Genomic DNA, 22,087 nt, shown 5'->3' on the forward strand with positions numbered 1-22,087 from the left:
AAACGATTGAGAAAGTCTCCATATATTGGAGATTAGTACTGATTTAGTATGCCTTCTTTGCTTCGGGGAAGTTCCTCGGTGCTGTTGCCATCTCAACAGGATATATTTATATGTGCTATGCTACTATTTGTCGAGGCAATTATTGAAATCATTGACTTTGGAATTCCTACTTCCTTTGTCACATTATCGTTTCATAAAAGAGGGATCCTGATCCATTTGTTGGGTATTTCGGACTACCAAATACGTCTCTAGGTACTGTTGCCGAATCAACATAGGTCATCCCAGCTGCGTGGTTGTAAACGGAAGTTTTTACATCTCGGAAGTTCGAGTACTTCAGCAAAGTGCTTGTACATGGACCGGTCAAATCCATATACAAAAATTGTCACTTGAGTTCTTTATTGAAGGATAAAGGGGCGTTGGTATAACGTTGTCTACCCAGTGGATGACAAAGACTACGTGGGGTAGTGATATTATAAACGAGACCGAAGCTCTTCCATCAAAGAAGAAGCTAAAGAAAAAGATCTGCCGGAATGTATTCAGGTAATGTTTTCACCGACTGGTTATCATAGATAGAATTATAAAGGTGATTCGTTAAAAGTTAAAACTTCTAGTCGCTTGACTTCGGTGTTTTCATCAACGAGACCGTAAAGATAATAGCTGCGGCACTGACAAACATCTTTAACCAATAGCCTCGAAATCACCGAGCTACGTTAACTCGGAAACCATATTGTCAGAAGTTGCTGAACAAAATAATAGACTCCTTTTGAAAAACAGTGGTAAGCAAACAGAGTGTCGGTCTTTGCTATGTAACTTAACGTCTTAGAGTTTGTAGATAAGAATGGGATGTCGCTATTTCTATCTCATTCCAGTAACTAAGCTCCATACTCATGAACCTTGAAAACAAGATTTTGCAGAAATGATCAACAGAGCGATGATATATCTGACAGTTATCAAAAGAAAGGCGAGTGGTCAGCGTATGAAAGGAAAGAACTTGTATGTCTCCACATGGTTTTCTCTATATGAGAGGAAATTTTATAGAGAAATTCACTTGTTATGTGAAAGAAAATTTTTTAAGAAATTATCTGTATATAAGTAAAAAATGTCTATAGAAATTCTCTCTATGATATTTCTATATAAGTTTTTTCTTTACGTGAGATCGAAAATTTCTATAGAAATTCTCTCTACATTCAAGAGAAAATTTCTAGAAAAATTCTCAGTACGAGAAAGAGATAATTTCTATAAAAATATGAGAGAGAGAATTTTGTTACTAATTATAAACATATGAGAAATAAACTATAGAAATATTCTCTATATAAGAAAGAAATTCTCTCTATATGAGAAAGAATTCATTAAATTTATTTATAAATAAAACTTTCAAAAGAAATTCCATCAATATGAGAGGAAACATTACCAAATCGAAGAGAATATTTCTAAAAAAAAATTATCGCTACATATAAAAGAGGTTTCTTTTGGCCTGAAAATTAAAGGGTAAACTCCGTCATTTGTGTCCTCTAAAACATACTTGTACTTGCTCCTGTATTTTAATATTGAACAACAGAGATTAACAGGGGAATTGAAAGGTTTGCTTAAAAATTCAGTTTCACAGAAATGTACATTTTTCCACCTAACTCTTAGTGAAATAAAAATTTGATAAAAGTGAAAATTTCACAATTTATTGGAAACCATTGAAAAATATTGCACACAGAAAAAATACATTATTATTCATTTCATATTAGCGCTGTGCGCTATTGCCCCTTTGCTTCATTGCTGCAAGTATTGCCATTAACTATGATGGACATGTTTATACACATACATACATACATACATACATACATACATACATACATACATACATACATACATACATACATACATATATACATACATACATACATACATACATACATACATACATACATATACATATGCAAGTACATGTGCATTTTAATAAAAGTTTTATTGCAGAAAAAATTTTTATATTTTTCGGTTGCATTTAGTTTTGTTGTTTTTTTCAACATATTTGATTTTTTTTCATTTGTTGTTTGTAAACTAAATAGATTTGGAGGTAAAATAATTCATAGATACACATATTTTTTATTTACAATAAAATATTTGCCGTGATAGTTTTTTGGAATGAATTTTAGGAAATGGATTTCAACTAACGTACTAAAATATCAAAATATTGAAATTTAAAGTAACACCAAAGTCATGTTAGTTAGGATGTACATATATACATCAAATCTTAAGAATCGAACCCACCACCTCCGGTTTACCTGACTAGAACGCTAACCACTAACCTACCACTAAAGTCGTAGTAACGAATATGGTGAAGCAAAAACAACATCAACGCTGATTAACTAACTAACTAACAAACAAACTAACTAACTAACTAACTAAATAACTAACTAACTAACTAACTAACTAACTAACTAACTAACTAACTAACTAACTAACTAACTAACTAACTTACTAACTAACTAACTAACTAACTAACTAACTAACTAACTAACTAACTAACTAAATAACTAAATAACTAAATAACTAACTAACTAACTAACTAACTAACTAACTAACTAACTAATTAACTAACTAACTAACTAACTAACTAACTAACTAACTAACTAACTAACTAACTAACTAATTAACTAACTAACTAACTAACTAACTAACTAACTAACTAACTAACTAACTAACTAACTAATAATTCCAAGGAATGTTCGAGGGATAAAGTGACGTCATCAGAGTTGCAATAACACCAATACAGGGCATTTCATTATAGTAACATGCTTCCGGTTGTAGATATAGTAGGTTAGTGATTTAAGTCGAAGTGCTTTACAAGAGTACCGGGGTGTAGCCCTATCTCACGGTGATATTTTTCATCCACTAGGTGAGTAAAACTAAGCAAAAACTAAGCCCTTTGTGTACTTTACACGCAGATTGCCATTTACGTATATGAATGGTCCGATCCACTATACGAGCACTTTGTTCAAGTACACGAGCTATCTAATCTGTTGCCATAGTAGACCCGTTGGGGAAGGACAGAGTAAACTCAATCTAACCCTGAAAATAATATCGTCTAACCACACTACTTAGATGGCTCTGTTGGCTGCTAGTGCGACGTAATTGGTAGTCCGAAACACAGATCATATTAATTTGACAAGACTTCATTTCAGAGGTCACAAAGACCCTGTGTGATAAGTTGAGCATGTTTTAGAGTAAAATTCAAAGTACATGTAGGATAATCAATGTACATGTATAGGATAATTGCTCACAAATTAAAGAAAGAACATTGACGACCTTGCACCACGTTCTTCATTCAACCCTTCTTGCAGCCTGTTCCACAAGGTTTATATTTAGAGGCAATCGGATAGACGGACGGACATTTTATGTTTGTTTTTTCGTTCAGCAGAAATGCATCATACCCTCTCACTTCCCCCCGGTAGCACGTTACCTTGGTGTTATTGCAATCCCGGGGTATAGAGGGGTTTTCCAATTCCTCAGTCTGGCCGGGACTATAAATTGGTACTGTCTACTGCCTGGCTTAGTCCTTGCATAAATTGAAAGAGGTCAAACTAGAGCACCGCATAATCTGGTACTACGGATGGCCGGTTGGTCGAGGATCCTTGGAATTCTAATTAGAGGCTGTGGTTTAAATCCGAAACAACAGATACTGCGGAGTGACTGTGGAATTAAGCGTTGGAAATGAGTTGGTATTAATTGTTTATGGTACGGGATGTATGTGGGGTACGTCGGGCCTCATCCACCCGTCTACCTATAATAAATATGTCGTATGTTTTTCTTTTATGAATGTGTCGTATAAATGAGATGTCTGCTGGGTTGTATGATGATGGATGAAAAGTATCATATACAAATGATACCACTGGATTTTCCATCCTTGTCCAGATATTCATATCAGAATTACCACAGTGTGTCCCTGTGAGTTAGAAGAAAGTCTTCGGCTTATTTGATGGATTCGTACTTCGATCCACCGGTTACGTCTCTAGGTCCTGTTGCCAGAGGTCATCCCATTTGCATGGTTGTAAACGGAAGTTATGTTTACATCTCGGAAGTAAACATAACTTCCAAGATGTAAATGGGGCAGCAATCGTATGAGATTAGATAGCTCGATTACTTCAGCAAAGTGCTTGTACATGGACAAAAATTTCCACCAGAGTTTTTCATTGAATGATTTATCGTAGACCGTGGTACAAGTCTATCCAGGGGATGAAAAAGATCACCGTGGGATAGGGCGTCATGCCAGGTACTCACGTAAAAGCACTTCGATATTCATACCCTCTCGCTATGTAGATTGTATGTGTATTTTTTTTCTTTTTCAAAGGTACAATATGCCTAAATGTTCCATTCCTCATTTTGAGAATTTTTGCGCATATCAATTGATATTTCTAAGAATTTATATAAAATAGTACAAATATATGTAGTTACATTTATAAAACGGATTATATTTATTTTTAATGAAATTTATATGAAATTGAGTGGATTTGCATATTACTTTTATTTTATAAAGAAAAACAATCAAAAAGATATAAATAAATGTATAAATATAAAGTTACAGTTTTTAATGTTTTATAGATTTAAAAGAAAACAGTTTAAATATTGTGTAAAAATTAAATAAAATATTTATAATTGAACTCTTTCCTGGGAAAGGACTTGTTTGGAAATCAAGTATTACTATTTTCTCATCTACAGTTGTCTTTGCAAACAAATTTCTATTGAAAACTCTATTTTTACTTTATAACTTTTTACAGCATTATCACAGTATTTTGTAGTATAATTTTCATTTAGCAGTAAAAATGGCTAACGTAATCTGTCTTTTTCCCAGTAATAATTAAAATAAACCCTTTCAAATGTTATCTCTGGTTTCATCAGAAAAAAATATATAAATTTCTCTTTCCATGAAAAAAAATTAAAATATTTAAAAATAAAACTTACCTGCACCTGCAGAAAAGTGGGTTGTCCTATAGACCAAAAACAAATAGTTTATGACAACAGCCGTATAGTAGTTTTCAGAAAAAAAAGAAGTTTATCAGTAAAAATTGAATATTGGCAGGTTTTACCATTTGTGCAATGTCCTTTATAGGGGATAACAAATAAAGTGTATACACACACAGACATGTGTGCAAAGCACCACATTACCTCCCTTTCGACAAACAGTTTACGATAAATTTTACTTTAACAAGAACCACCCACCGTTGTTTAACATTAATTTAAAGGATAAAGTATGAAATGAGCGAAATAACAGCAAACATTCGCTCAATACATTGTTGACTTGGTGTATGTATATGGGAGGTATAAAACAATAGAGTGGTTCCAGGAAAAAGTTTTTATACTTTAAACCACTATAGTGGGTAGGGTATTATGCGTTTGTGCTAATGTTTGTGTAATTCAGTGCATCGTATCCGCTGGACTTAAAACATTTTTCAGGTGTCGAAAAAAGCATTCAAGTCTCGGTTTTTATGAAACGGTGCCAGACATACTTCACTCCATCTGATCTTGTTACTATTTACACCACTTATATCTGACCGAAAATGGAATACAACTCTCATTTATGGGCCGGAGCTTCGCAGTCTATTTTGGAGCTATTCGACTGCGTGCAGGAGAGGGCAAATGTACTTATTGGTGACAGAAGGGTATTCAACTCTATTGATTCACAGGAGCACCGTCGCATCGTGTGGTGTATTTCACTGTTCTATCGATACTGGAATGGAATGTGTTCCTTTGAAATTAGGGAACTTGTTCCCGATACCCGTATATTCTTTGCCAGTGGACCGCACATCACATTACAGGTAAAATACATTCTTCTGCCGCAGTTCGTATGTAGAATAAACTTTCTGCAGAGGTATTCCCTGCCACTTTCGACATAAGAAAATTTAAGTCAAATGTTCACAAACACTACTCCCTCTATCCTCCTTCCTACAACCTATTTTCCTAGTTCCAACCCAATGCTTTGCATAAGTAGGGATCATCCCATGAGTGCTGCTCCAATTAAAAAAATAATAATAATATGAACCACCCTAGTGTACACATAAAGGCGTATACAGGTATTAACGGAACTAATGTTTATAGCTACACATATGGTCAAGTGCATAAGCGATTTATGCTCCGATGTGTACTTTAGTTGCAAAGACAGTTTTGGAAATGTTTAAAAAAATTTTATTTCTAGGATTTTTCTATATTTATCCATAATTTACACAGTGTAATCCTTTTTCCATATAACAAGTTGTTGAATCGATTTTAAGTATTTTACTTGAAAGTTACATTATTTACCTGATGTCAACAGCTGCAATTTTAACAAAGTTTAAAAATTTTTTTAATTATATGTAAAATTTATTAAGAATTTGTATATTTTACGCCAATAAAACATTATTTACATTATGTCAATAATTAAAATTTTCATAAAAAAATGACTTTAAAAAAATCCTTCAATTCTCTACTAACAACTATGTACATATTTTACGTAATATAGACAATTGAAATTTTTATCAAATTTAAGATAGCATTACTCTTTTTATGTATTTTACTCAAAATTACTTATTTTACTTTATGTTAACAATTTGATGGAAATTCAAAATTCAAAAATTTTTAATTTTTTTTAAGGATTTTTGATGTTTTACTTGAATTATACATATTTTTACATAATGTCAACAATTGAAATTTTTTAAATAAATTTAACAAAATTCCTAAAACTATCAATTCTATTAAGGTATTATGTATTTAATGCAAAATATACATTGTTGACATTATGTAAGCAAAACAAAAATTTTTGAAAAAACAAAAAGGAAATTCTTAATATTAAAGTTAAATTTATGTAAATTCCTAAGTTTTTTTCACAAAACTTTGTATATTGTCAGTAGAATACAAATTTTACATAATGTCAACAATAAAATGTTTTACTATTTTACTAAATAAAATTTCAAAAAGATAAATTTTATGAAGATTTTATGAACTTTACTCATAAAATACATAGATTACAAAAAGTCAATAGTAAAAATTGTGAGTAAAATTTAAGGAAAGTTGTAAACTGTTTACATTTTATAAAGAAATTTTTTAATTTTACTTAAATTACACATTGTTTACATATTGTTAAATAAATAAAGTTTTCAACTGAAATAAAAAACAAACAGAATTGTCTACACTTTAAAGATATTTCCCAGTTTTACTCAGAAATTATATTGTTTACCTAATGTCAACAATTGCAATTTTTTATTAAAACAGCAGTTTTTGTAAAAAAAAAAATGTTAACATTTTATGAAAAATTCTGAAGTATTACTTAAGATCTACATTGTTTGCACAATGTAGTTAAAGTCTACATTGTTTACATAATGTCAACAATGAAATGTTTAAGTAGAAATTAAATCATTACTTGGACATTTGCTATACTATGAAAAATTTCTATATTTTACTCAAAAATACATTGTTTACATAATGTCAACAATTGTAAAATTCACTCTAATAAAAAGAAATTTAAAAAATATGCCAATTGAAGTGATTACTAGTATTTTTTCATATTTTATTCTAAAAATACATTGTTTACATAATGTCAACAATTGTAAATTTAAATAAAATCTCAAAGATTCTTTTAATTTATGTGAATTAAGGTGATTTGTAGTGATTTTGTTTATTTTACTCCAAAAATACATTATTTACATTGTGTCAACAATAGTAAATTTTACTATAATCAAGAGATAATTCAAAAATATGTCAATTTAAAGTGATTTATATTGATTTTGTATATTTTACACATAACATACATTGTTTACATAATGTCAACAATTGTAAATTTGAGTAAAATGTAAAAAATCTTTAAATTATGTTAATTAAAGTGATTTATATTGGTTGAGTACATTTTACTCAAAAAATACATTGTTTACATTGTGTCAATAATTGTAATTGTAAGATAATTCAAAAATATATCAATTCAAAGTAATTTATATTGATTTTTTATGTCAATAGAAGTTATTTATAGTGATTTTGTTTATTTTACTCAAAAAATACATTGTTTACATTGTGTCAACAATTGTTTACATAATGTTAACAATTGAAAAGTTCACTATAATTGAAAAAATACTTCATCGAATCCGAAGAAATACACCTAGGCCACAGTCGGGCCTGTTGTGCGCTCCTTATCATGAGAAAAAAGAGAGGGAACTAAATGAATTATTTTTCAGTTTCCTGAACGTAATTGCTAAGAATCTTCCAATCAGTGTTAGTCAGGAATGTTATTTCTGGAATAATATTACTTCCAAGATACGTGGATCTAACTTTGACGAATGCCTGACAGTGGCAAAGAAAGTGCTCCAGAGTTTCACTGTCCTCTCCGCATGCTCTACATACGTCTGAATCCGCACGTCTAATTTTGCATAAATGTGCCCGTATCCTGTGTGTCCACTCAGAATACGTACTATCATACTAACTTCAGACTCATTTTGAGGAGATTTTTCGTCTTGCTCTCATCAGGGTCAACCCATAGAATCTTTGTGGTTCTACTCACTGTTTCATTATGCCAAGAAGTCTTATGGAATTCTCTCACCCATATTTTTAATTCAGCTTTTGTTGCGTCGAATGATTTTGCGTTTGTTAGGCTAACTGCCTCGAGTTCCTTTTCCTATAAAGCTATTACTTTCGCTCTTTCGTTACCGACTACTCCCGAGTGGGCTGGTACCTATATGATGTGAACCTTACCTCTGGGAGAGTATTCAGTTAAAGCCTTTTTACAATCCATTACATTATTAGATTTAGTTCTATCTCCTGATATAGCCCTAAATGCCTTCTAGCTGTCGGTAAATATTTTAAGCGCTGTGGGCGCCATATTTATTCTAATCCAATTTACGCATTCCGTTATTTCTCGTACTTCTACCTGGAAGCTTGTGTTATGATTTGGTAAACGGTGTTATATTTCTGCTTCTGGACCTTCAATATAGAATCCCAGCTCCACTTTATCCCCCAATTAAGAGTCATCCGTGTAACAAGGGATTCCTACTGGTATTTGCCCTAATGTTCCGCTTGACCAGGACATTCTATCTGGGATCAGCGTTTCAAAGTTTCCGACATATTCTGTATCTGGTATTGGATCAGGCACATCTGATGATTGTATATAACCTTACAATGTTTCCAGTATACATAGATGACGTGTGCTATAAGCGCTTTTGGCCAGTTCACCTAAAGTAAAGGGCCGTTTGGCTGTAAGCTGCACCTCATATTTTAAAAATGTTTCAATGGGTGGAATATCTAGCAACGTTTCCAGGGCTTTGGTTGAAGTAGTACACATGGCACTACTTATACCCAAGAAGCATGTACGCTGAACTCTTAAATAGATGTACTTTTTATATATATTTGGTATATTTTACACTTAAATTACATTGCTTACATTACGTCAACTATTCAAAAATTTATAAAAATCAATAGATTTTCCTGAAAATATCTGAATTTTAATAGATATACAAATTTTGCGTAGTATATACATATCTCTTAGCACTAAAGTTTAAAAACTTAAAAAGATCTTTTTAGTTTTCCCCTCGTTTACATGTTTAAATGTTGACATATGAGTGTGCTTTTCGACAACAACAACAAGAACAACATTTTATAACAGAAGTATGTCAGTGCATTTCATTCTTTATATGATAATATGTAAATGTATGTATGTATGTGTGTGTTTGTTTGTATTCTTGCTGATTTTCAATTTGTGTGTTTGTGTGGATACAAGTGTTTATATGTTTGCGTGTGTCTGTGTGCATATACATATTATAAGTATGTTTATACAAGTGTTTGCATATATTCTGTTTTACAATCTCGTTAATATGTATGCGTGCATGCTTATAAATGTCTACAATTTCTTTTCCCTTATATGTATGCAACCATGTCCTTTTTGTTGTATCTTTAAACACAAATTTCAAACCAAAAAAAATGTAAGGAATCCGAAAAAAACCAACATTATATAAACAATGATTTTTCGTTAATGATAAAAACTTAAAGTTTTTTCTTGTTAGCTTTTATTGTAAGGGAAAAATTTTCATTGTTAATGGTTTGTTTTTTCTCATTATCATCGTTATTATCTTGAGCTCGACTGACATTGGCTGTTGATGATGGTGGTGGTGGTAGATGTGGTATTGTTGTTACAACAGCTATTCAGTCAAGTCCTTTATCTTAACATTGGATTTGTTGATCATTTTAAAAATCAAATTTGTTGGGTTTTTATCTTTTATTGTATATTCATACAATTGAAGTTGTGGATTGTTTCTATAATCTTGTCTATATATAAAACATTAATTTCACAAAAAAATCAATTGTTGACATTAAGTAAAGAATGTATTTTTGAGTAAAATATATAAAATCTTCATATTTCTGATATTTTTCTCAAAATTTTCAACTAAATCAGCAAAAAGCTGAGAGTAAAAACTTTGTTCTCTGACAGGTTTTGTTTATTTTTTATACACGTTTGAGCATACGTACGCGTAACAGAAAGAGAACAAGAGTGTTCAACTGAGAGCTCTTTGCATTCTGCTCATCTATATACATATATCTGGAAGGAAGAATAGTCTTTTTGTTTTCAGACTTTATGTGGAGTCTAATAACCTGGATGGGTCTATTTCATCTACTCTTTGCAAACAAGAATGAAGACAATAGTTTCTTTAGTGGCCTCTTTGTAAGCGACAGGGTGAAAACTTAAAAAAAAATCTAGGGGGTGGCGATTGACTTCCTTATATTAAGATAGATACTCGACCTGGACAGCCAGAGGTGGGGTTGTCCTAAATGGTAGATTAAAGGGAACATTAGTTAATTGGATTAGTAAAAGTATGGAACCTACAGGGCTTAGCATATTTATCGACAGCCGGAAAGCAATTAGGACGATATTAAGTTAAATATAAGATAAAATTAGCTTGTATGAAAGCTTTAACTGAATACTCTTTCAGAGGTAAGATTTACATTATATGGCTACCAGGCCACTGTGTAGTAGTCAATAACGAAAGGGCGAACGTATTAACTTTAAAGGGAAATGCGAGCAACAATAGCTGAATTGATAAATGAGTGAGAGGATCCCAAAGGGCTTTGGACGGTGGGTAAAACCACAAAGATCCTATAAGGAAACCCTAAAGAATGCATGAGAAGCGCTATTAAAATGGACAAGTTTGGGGTTAGTATGATGTTACATATTCTAAGTGGACACAGAGGATTATAGGGATAGCTATAAAAACTTGGAAGTGCTATTTCAGACAAATATAGAGCATGTCGAAGGGACAGTAAAACTCTTGAGCAATTGCTTTACCATTGTCAGGTATTCGTCAAAGTTAGATACAAGTATCTTGGGAGTTATACTCTTCTTCCGTATGTAACATTTCTCACAAAAACGCTGATTGCAAAATTCTTAGGAATTACGTACAGGACAACGAGACCACGAAAATCAAAAGAACACTATGTTTTTTACTAACAAACTTTTTTTCTTATATTAAATGGAGCTCACAACTGGACATATAGTGACCTAATGTATATCCTCCTATTAATATAACCTTACCTATGTTAATGAATAATCACTATATTGTGTATTATTGTATTTCGGCACCGTCTCTAGTGAGAATGTTACAATATTATATCTCTTCGGAGTCTCCGAAATCTCTCCGTTCTCCAAATAATTGTTTCCGAGTGTACACAGACGGGTCCAAGATTACAAAAGGAGTTAGTAGTGGAATTTTCATTGAGGAATTTGGAACGAAAATCTCACATCCTTCAGGTTGAAAATCATCGGCGTTTAGTTGGCTAAGGTACTTTCTGTTATCTAACAGGGATATCAGAATTTATACTGGTAGTCAAGTTTCTATTAAATCCATAATTGTCCATGAATACAGGGCATCTCTCAATAAGATGGCAAACATCACCCTAATTTGGGTAAAAGGGACACGGGATTCGTATGTCAATAGTATTGTTAACATCTTGACAAGAGCTAGCACTATGCTTGGCAGACTGGAGATAGATCACTTTTGCGGTATTCCACTACTTGCAATAAAGAAGCAGATCACTGAAAACTGCCTCTGCATTGCTCGCGACAAATGGTCACGTGAGCACACGAGATCTACATCTAGAGCGCTATGGCCACAAATGAATCCACACAGATTAAGATATCTTCTTGGTATTCAAAGATCGCAGCTAAGTAGGATGATATTTTTTATCACTGGCCACTGTAAATTTGGTAACCAAACTAGATGCATTGGTCTTACGTTCAACGATTACTGTACTGTCAAAACGAGGATAAAAAAGAGACTTGAGTAATCACACTATTCACCCGTGGTAGATGACCTGGTTTTTCTCTTTCTCAATAATCTTACTCCCATTCTCACTTTCTCTTTACAACTATCTCTTTTATACTCTTCCCTATCTCTCTTTTTCTTTTCTTACAGGTGTTAGTACAAAGGGATCAACATGGACATATGTAAAGCCGAAACGGCTACCTGTGATAACCTAACCTACGGTTAATGTGTTTCTTAAATTTAAAAGGATGAGGACAACAGAACACAGCAATTGTCCAGACTAGCCAAAGATGTTTAAATCTTAAGAATTTTTACATGTCAAAATATGGTTAGAATGTTGCATTGTTGCGCGGAATAAAAACGGATTCATAGTGATAGCTTAAGCCATAGAAGATGGTATATAAAGTCTGCTCAACCAACTGAATCTTCACCAAAGTTAAATAATAATGGCAATTTTGTAATACCTTGCCTTATAAAACTACTCAGACTATCACTGGCAAACTATACTGAATACAACTGGCTGCAAACCGACCACAAGATGTTGTCAAATATAAACAAGTTAGAAACAATTAAGAAATAAGAGTTTGCCATTTAATATTTGTTTTGATCCAAGCAGAACATGACGACAAGAACACGCTTCCCTTCTGGACTGAATATTTGAAATAAGCATGATTCGTTCCTTTGTCGCAAACTGCATACATTATTGGTATGATGGAGAAAATTAATTTTAAAAAGCAAGACCATATAATACCCTACACCAGTTATAAGAATTAAATTGATGTAGTTTTCATAATAAAACTTTAAATTGAATTGTACCTTGACTAAGATATACTTAAGCTATTTATTGTTGAATAGATTTTCGGATATTTAAGTCAAATTTTGAAGGGAGCTTTTTATAGAGGCAGGTCAAATGTCGCTTTTTGTCGAGAAACGAGTATATTAATTATAAACTTAAAAGCCTTATTTGGCAGGTTCAATTGTATGGGGACAAAGTGAAATAATAGATGTTAACCATTTTCATTGACGGACAGACAGACAGACAGACGGGCAGACCAACGAACGGACATAGCTAAATTGATTCAGAAAATTACTTAATTCCGATAGATATATTTTAAAGTGGTTTAGCACTATTATTAGTGAGCGTTACCAACGTCAGCACAAACCCAGAGTATATTGGGTTTGTGCTGACGTGTAGGGTATAGGTAGTGTAGTGTAGGGTATACCAAAAATTTCTTGACTAACTGTCCAACTATGTCCTCACATCATCGCAATAAAATTAGCAAATTTAACGCCCTGCCATTGCTCTGTTGTTTCATCAAGGTGCTCTGTTCTTTCATCAATGTCGACGTAATAAGGTCATTCGATCTTTGGTTTTCTATTGACTAGAATCAAGACCAGCCTATGCTATTAAGTATTTCACGGAGTATTCTATTGACTAGTATACAAACTATCTTTGGTGCCTAAAAAGTGTCTAGGACCCCATAAAAGAGGATAACCTAATATCTTGCTACTTCCTCAACAAAAGTGGGGTAGAATTTCTTTAATGGCCATTTTATTATAAGTTAATAAGTTGATGTTCGCGTCTAGTATTCAGTGATTGTTATTGACTTTAGTCTGAATCATGTTACTGTAGACAGGTAACCACTGCAGACAACTGTACATTCGTCACATTCGAAAAACTTAAACCACCGAGTTTTTCTTTTGATTTTGTTTTATATTTGTAAATTTGGATGACATCTTCCTTAAGGCAATTTTTTTTTCCATAGTAGGGTATCACATATTCGAACAGGACCGATTTTATTTTCTTTTCATTTTTTTTTGCTATAAAACCAATTAAAAATTTGCCCAAAAAAAGTTTAACTTTTTACCTTTTTACTTATAATGCATATTAATCATACGTACTGGTGTTTCTAAATGGCATATAAATCATACAACATGGTGTACAATATCAAATGTTTAAAAGGGACTGAGAACTTAATATTTTACTATATATTTTGTGAATTTTAAAACCTTTCTTTTTTTGGGTTTTTTTTTAATACAATCATGGTCATATTCACATAACACTTTTAAAGGTTTTGACAATAAAAAATAATTTATATAAATATTTTTAAAATTTTCTAGGAAAATAACCCAGTAAACTATATAACTGTTATTCAAAGATTTATAAAAATGTTTTTTTTTTATTTCCGGTTGTTAACTTTAAAACACAAGAATAGAATTGTGCTGTGTGATACGGAAATATTTTCCTACTCTTGCTTTAACATTTTACTGGGTTTGGTGTTAACGTAATACTAGACTATAGACTACATGATACCTTAAGTGTTTTTATACTTTATTGTGTCATTTTTATTATTATTTTTTTTTCTTTATATACTTTTTTTATGTTGTGAATAAAAGGTCTCAAGTTTATTTTATATAACAATTTTTATATTTCCATAGCTCAAAGGCTTTAGTTCATGCTTTCTTTAGGAGACACTGACAAACATATAAGAATTGTCTTTATAGGGATATATAAGCAAATAACAACAAAAATTAAGTAAACAAAAGAGTTAAGTATCTTTAGCAAAAAAAAAAAAAATACCCAAAAGATAAATTTGTTTGCTATTAAAAAGGATGAAATGAAATATGTATATTTGCTATTTTACACATAAAACTCTCACAAATACAAACACAAATTGAATAAACATTCAAACATCAAAATAAGTATAACAGAGTGAGAGAATAATTCTACATGAAATACAATAGTCCTGTGACTTTTCCACAGCACAAGACGTAAATGAAGCTAAACAACAATAAACACAACAATAACAAGATAAAGTATTAGAGAATGAAGAAGAAATACTAATACTTATAAGAAAACAAACCCAGAAGTGTAAAGAAAATATTTGTCATTGTCATACTTGTATATGACAGACACAAAAGGCTCTGCTATCATTTTATCAATGCTTCCATTCAAACAAAACATCCTGCCCAGCAAACCCCTGTAGTTTGGCTTGGTATATGTAGGTATTAGTATTACATGGAAATGTGAAAAACAATTTTAGGTTAATGAATTATTCAAAAGGTACATTTAAGTGAAAATACAATATGCACTAATACATTTATTCAATGATACACATACACCCACCCCTACTCACATTAAAATATACAAACATATGTATTTATTTATCTAGTTTTGTTTAGCTATAACTATATGTTAATAAAATACTTATACTTATAAGAAAAATATTTTGATTATTGAGGAAAAACTTATGCTTTAGAAATTTTTACATATTTCTGTTTTTATGACCAAAATGTAGCTTTAACAGGAAAATATAAAAAAATCCTATTTTGATTTAATAAATTTAAAATATGAAACATATTTTTAGGCAGAAGAAAATGTATGAAAAAATTTGCATATTTTATAAAGGGTTAAAAATTCGCAGAAAAATCTATATTTAAAATCAAAAGTTTATTTCTGCTAAAAGGTGTTATAGATTTATGAAAAGGGTGAATGACCTATTGAGGATTTAACTTTAAATTGTTCGATGTTTATCCACTTGTAAGGTATTGGCCATGTTAGCTAAGTCGTTTTGATATGTTACTGAGAAAAAAAAAACTGCTCATCTTTTGATACTAAGAAAGAATCGAGCTGATTTCGTATACCGTGTTTAGAAATAAAGACATTCTAGAGAGAAAGAAAAAGAGTTCAGCTTCGATGGAAACAAATAGTCGTCACAAGGAGTAAGATTTGTGTTATAAAAAGGCGAGAGAAGGAAACTAATTAACAAGATTTTCTGAAAAAGTTATACATCACTTTAAAGGAGAGGGTATATTGGGTTTGTGCTGATAATTGTAACGGTAAGCTATGTCCGTCCATCTGTCCGTCCGTCCATGTAAACCTTGTAATCAAACTACAGATCGGAATTTTAAAGACGATTTAATTAAATTTAGTACATGATCTTCTATTGTCCCAGGAACAAAGCCTATTGATAATGGTTAAGATCTGTCCATTATTTCATCTAGCCCCTATACAACTGAACCCGTCCTATACAACTGAATAGAGCTTTTAAACCTTGTAATAAAACTACAGGTCAAAATTTTAAAAATAACCATTGAAAATGGTTAAGATCGGTTCATTATTTTACTCCCCATACAACTAAACGCGCCAAATAGGGGTTTTGCATTATCGACCTCACTCGACTATAATTTCTTACTTGTTTTCTACATGAAATGTAACATGTCACCACACGTTATCATGATGACATATTAGGCTTGTATGTGTGATCAAATAGTTTGGACATTTTTTGGTCAATACACTTGTCAAACTATTCAGTTGTATTCGATAAAGGTTCCATTTTTTTATAATTGAGAGAAACCTTATAGTCTTACCAAATAAAAAACATTAAAAAGGGTCATTTATTCATATATATGAGTTTCTGTGTAGTCAGGCTTTGACAACAGGACTGCTTAGCTATTAAAATGGTCTTCGTCATATATGTTAATATTATCTCTTATCTGTAACCGACAGTGCCAAGCGGACAAACTAGCTAAAACTGGAGCTTTAAAAGTAGTTGAAAATTAAAGCTTTGACTTACATCTCTTATAAATGGACAATATCCACTCAAGTGGTTTAGAAAAGTTAAGACGAGGTACAAACCATCAAGATCTACCCTAAGTAATCGCGAAATTTTATCTCATAGACTTTAGTACAGGCCATAAGAATAAGAATCAACTATATTGAGTTATACAATAGGCAAGATCAACTTAAATGGTTTAGAAAGCTCAAGTCGAGGTGTAAAACTTAAAGATTTGATTGAACGGAACTTTGTTTAATAAACATAAGTACAAACCAGATGACTAAGAACTAACTATATCGACTGTTGCAATAGCCTTGTTAATGCATTGAAAATGAGACTACATCCTATACGCTCTTTATCCCACTTATTTTTCCACTACCGATCGAGGCATGTTAATTTTTTACTTCTACTATCATAACTGTTTTGCAATCCCGGGGTAGAGAGATGCAGTACCACTAATCTCTCGAGACTATAAGCTGTTGGTGTCAAATATATTGTCTGTCTTTTCTTGGAATGATATAACGGTTGCCTGTAGACTTCTTCTTACTGTTCATTAACTGAGGCCTTCCTGGTCATTAACTAAGGCCACCACATATACAAATGCTAAAAATGTTTGCATTCTCTCTTTGGTGTAGTTGCTAATTTAACAGATGTCACCCTGAAACGATTTCGGTGGCTTTAAAAATTGAGCGAGATAACAGATATAAATATACAAATGGTATACATGTATGTGTGCATTCTCTTTTCAGTGTAGTTGCAAATTTAATAGATGTTTCTTGGTGAATTAAGGAGAAATCGGGCGAGTGAGAACAGATGTAAATATGCAAATGCTATATGTGTCTGCATTTTCTCTTTAGTGATGATGATGTTACTGGATGATCTATGCAGCTATACATGTGCTAGGAAACTCTCTACAAACACCATTCATGTAGTAGCGCTCCACTATATGTTGATGAATTTTTAGGTTAAAAATTGGTTGTTGCCTATAATTTTATAGATCAAACTTTTTCTTAAAAGAATGGAAATTTATGGAAGTTCGAGGAAAGTCTGCTCCAGAGAAAATTACTGATTAACTTAGCCCTTGGTGTTGTTGCCATCTCAAAGACAATCATATAGTTATATGTCAGCGACTTTGGTTGAGGTTTACCTCTTCCAGCCGGGGCAATTATTGGGTTTGGTTAGCTTTGAAAATTCAAACATCCTTCGCCATATCCTCTTGGCATAAAGAGGGATCCTGATTTTTTGTTGGCTTATTTCGGTCTACCAAACTTGTTTTTTCATGCTATTGCGAAAAATGTACTTGAATAGATTAATAGAGAAAGGAATAGCATTGGATTCCTGTTGATTCATCTCGGATATTATGTCCGAGATGATTTGATTGCCAATTGTTTGCTCCTTGTCGACATATGTATTGAGATTCGTCTTGTGCTGCCTGTCATTCCACTAAGTTGATCACTTGACCGGACATAAGAAAGTTCGAGTTTAAAAGTGTCGACAGAGTCTTGCAGACACATTCGTATCAGAGCGTTGTTCATTGGAGTTGCTAGCGAGAAAGGACTCCCCTAGGAATGGAGGAGTTGTCAGTGTTAAAAATGATACAGTACAGTAACCACTTGAGTAATCTAACGGTATAATCTGTTAAAAATGGTGTGGCTCTTTATTCATCCTAACCTTAACTTGCTATACTCTCTCTTTATTGAGAGATCACAAAAATGAACTAGGAGGATAAATATTTCAAAAATTAAATCCCTCTTGTCCTTGAATCAGTAAAGAGTATATATTTGTAGAAAATCATACATGTTTTCATAGAGTAGTTCAACAAAAAAATGGTGGTATATTGGTTTTTTCTTACCGTTTGTAACACATCGAAATATTATATATTCTGAGTCTACATTTAATTCTAAAACGATATAGCCATGTCCGTCCGTCTATTCCTCTGTCCGTCTGTCAGTTAAAATCACGATAGAGACCACACCGTTTTCGGATAGCTTTCATTCAAGAGGACCTCACGATCATTACTGTTGTATAAATACGAGTATAGCAATGAAATTTGACGCGCATATGGTCCTATTTAGAATATTACTCATACACTTACGGTTTAGAAACTGAACATACAGTTTGATGGTGGGTATATAAGATTGGGCAAAGTTTTTGTCAATGTTTCTTGACCTATGACAACCACCAATCATTCATCTCTTAAAATCGTAGACAATGTTTTAGAATTAAATTTATGTTTTTGGTTAAAACAGCATGAGCTGCTCGGGTAGTTAACTATGTTTTGTCAATTTTTCCCATCACAAGGACAATAGAAAATTTGTTATTATTCTTTAAATATCGTAGCACATTATCATTCATTTTGTCACAATACAAAAGAAACAGCTGTGTAGAATATAAAGTAATTCTTAAAAAAAGAAATATAATAATACGACCAACACCTATAATGGACAAGCACTTAGGATTTGTATTAAGGTGTCATAATAAAAATAATGATGAAAAAGTAGACATTAAGGATTTATTTTGCAAATGTTTTCGTTATTGTTATGGCGCAGCTATATTTATGTATTTTTAATGGATTTTTTTGTTTTGGTTTTGAAATGTTTATAAAATTTTATTTAGATCATGTTACTTGTGTTTTAGGATGGTAAGGCCATGAGAAGGATGTCGTGTACATTGAATATTAGAAGAAGTACATTCAATTATTTAGTAAATAATTCAAACACACTATATCTGATCTACTTACTAAAGAAGCAAAAATGTTATACAGTTGTCATATACCAACCGATTTTTCCTTGAAAAGAACTATATAACACTCAGGAATACAAGACTATTCTTTTATTACGAACATATTCATGTGTGTTCCATTGAAATAAGTTGGGAGATACCCAACAACGAAGTGACTGTGGGGCGAAGCGTTGAAAATGAGTTGGTGTTAAATGTTTATTATATAGGATAAATGAGGGAATCTTGCCAGCCCGTATACCTAGATAGATATTGTTCTCAATGAGTTTGTTGGATGAATGAGAAGTTTGCTGTGTTGAAAGATGATGGATCAAAGGTATCTTATACAAGTGATTTTTCTCTCCTTGTTTAGGTATTCGCAGAAAAAACTCAGTTCATACCAAATTTACCACAATGTCTTCTCTGTGGGCTGATAACAAAGTATTCGTCTTATTTCAAACGTCTGTCTGTCGGTTACGTCCTTAGGTGGTGATATTTTTGGATATCAAAAGTTAAGCAACTGGGCGGCAATGGTCAGAGATTATTAAAATAGCTCAAGTATTTCAACAAAGATTACGTATACTGCAACGATTATTCTATATACGTAGACTGCAAAGGGTGTATAATGTAAGTCATCACAGAAGCAAACAGATCACTGTGAAATAAGGCCAACACGGCACTTTGACATTCCAAGATACTTGAATCTAACTTCGACGAATGCCTGACAGTGGCAAAGAAAGTGCTCCAGAGTTTCACAGTCCTATCCTCATGCTCTACATTCGTCTGAATCCGCACATCCAATTTTGTAGAGATGTGCACGTAATCCTGTGTGTCCACTCAGAATACGACCATCATACTAACCGCAGACTTGTTAATTTTGAGGAGATTTCTCGTCTCGCTCTCATCAGGGTCAACCTATTGTTAAACATATTCTTTGTGGTTCTACCCACCGTTTCATTATTCCAAGAGGCCTTATAGGATTATCTTACCCATATTTTTAGCTCAGCTTTTCAATAGCAAGGAAATCATATAAATGGATAATATTAGTAATGAACTTCTGACTTCAAGCTTCACCAACTTTACATGCGTTCAACAGATGGACAGACAGACAGACAGAAGGACGGACATTTTGAGTTTGATTTAAACTCTAAAAAATAACTCCAAATTTACTTTCAGATGATAATTATGAACAACTTTAGACTTTAAGCTTCACCAGAGTGGACTTTAATATAATAGCAATAGACCGACAGGTAGATAGAAGGACGGACGAGTTTGATTTAAAATCTAAAGAAAATTCTATATTTACTTTTGTGAATCTAAAGCCAATATTTTGAACATGGACATGACAAGTTTGTTTAAAAATCTTAAAAGAATTCCAAATTTATGTTTGTGAGTCCACAATATTTTGTAGTACTAGACATAAAAAGTTCAAAAAATCCTTAGCAAAACTTCAAAGAAATTACTTCGATAATAAGCAAATAAGTAATAAGTCCAATAATTTGTAGGTCAATGTTGAAGAACAAAAATTTTGCGAAAACTTTATAAAAAATGTTCTGGAATTATGACCATTTACTTAATACATTTCCAAACTCTAATAAAATAAAAATATTTGTTAACTTTACTTTTATAACTTCACAAGATTCTAATCTTGTTTTAACCACTTCAGCAATTCAGCTTAACAGTTACAAGTCCCCTTTGAATTCCACCGTTTTACTAGCTGTGTGTAAAAAATTAACATTAAATTCATAAAAATAAAAAAACGCCTAAAAGTAGATAGATAGATATTTTATTGCCTTACCTTTGATTTGTTTGCTGGTGTTTTATGACAGCACAAAAAAGGAATTATTGTTGCAGGATGAGAGAAATAAACCAACAAAATATAAACAAATCAATTTAACATTTCCGTCAATAAAATTTTACAACAGTTGAAGAAAAATGTATATATGTCGAAAAGCCAACATAATAAAACACGCACGTACACTTTTCTTTTTAGGCAAAATATTAACGTACACCTTGGTATTGTTTTTTTTAAATAATTTGCCTAAAAGTAGGCAACAAAATTTTATTATTTTTTAAATTATATATAGTTAATCCCCAGGATTTGTAGAATAAAAAGTATGTTGTATTTTTTTATTATTAATAATTTAGTTATTTATGGCAACAACTTTTTTGTTTTATTTTTTTTAAGGTTGTGGGTTTATGTAGCATACTTTTGGGGGGGTTTATTTATAACTTTTATATGTGAAGATGTAATTTTTTTCTAGGTTAATTTTAATTTGTTTTTATTGCAGATTTTAGTTATTTATATGTTGAACAACTTATTTTATAAAACAAAAATTTTGTTTTTTGGAAATTTATTAATTTTTTTGAATTTTTTATTTTTTATTTAATTTTTTTTTTAAGATTTTTTTCTTTATTTGTAAAGATTGACATTTACAAATGTTTAGATTTTGTTAAACATATTTTTCATGTTTGGTTTTTCCTTTAGGTTGTTTGCTAGTTTTGTATAAAAGAAAAAAAAAATAAAAACACAACCTTTGGAAAGTTAATGAC

General features: G+C 31.8%; 1 protein-coding gene across 1 annotated transcript in view; it reads right to left on the minus strand.

Annotated features, from left to right (window-relative positions):
• Nucleotides 1-21,874, minus strand: part of LOC111687100 (insulin-like growth factor-binding protein 7) — a 46,710-nt gene extending 24,836 nt beyond the window's left edge. The window contains exon 1 of the mRNA XM_046952614.1: nucleotides 21,333-21,874. The gene's annotated coding sequence lies outside the window, so the exon portion shown is untranslated. The remainder of the gene's footprint in view (nucleotides 1-21,332) is intronic.
• Nucleotides 21,875-22,087: the final 213 nt, after the last annotated feature.

The sequence above is a fragment of the Lucilia cuprina genome, chromosome 5 (assembly GCF_022045245.1).
Source record: "Lucilia cuprina isolate Lc7/37 chromosome 5, ASM2204524v1, whole genome shotgun sequence".
Taxonomy (NCBI): domain Eukaryota; kingdom Metazoa; phylum Arthropoda; class Insecta; order Diptera; family Calliphoridae; genus Lucilia; species Lucilia cuprina.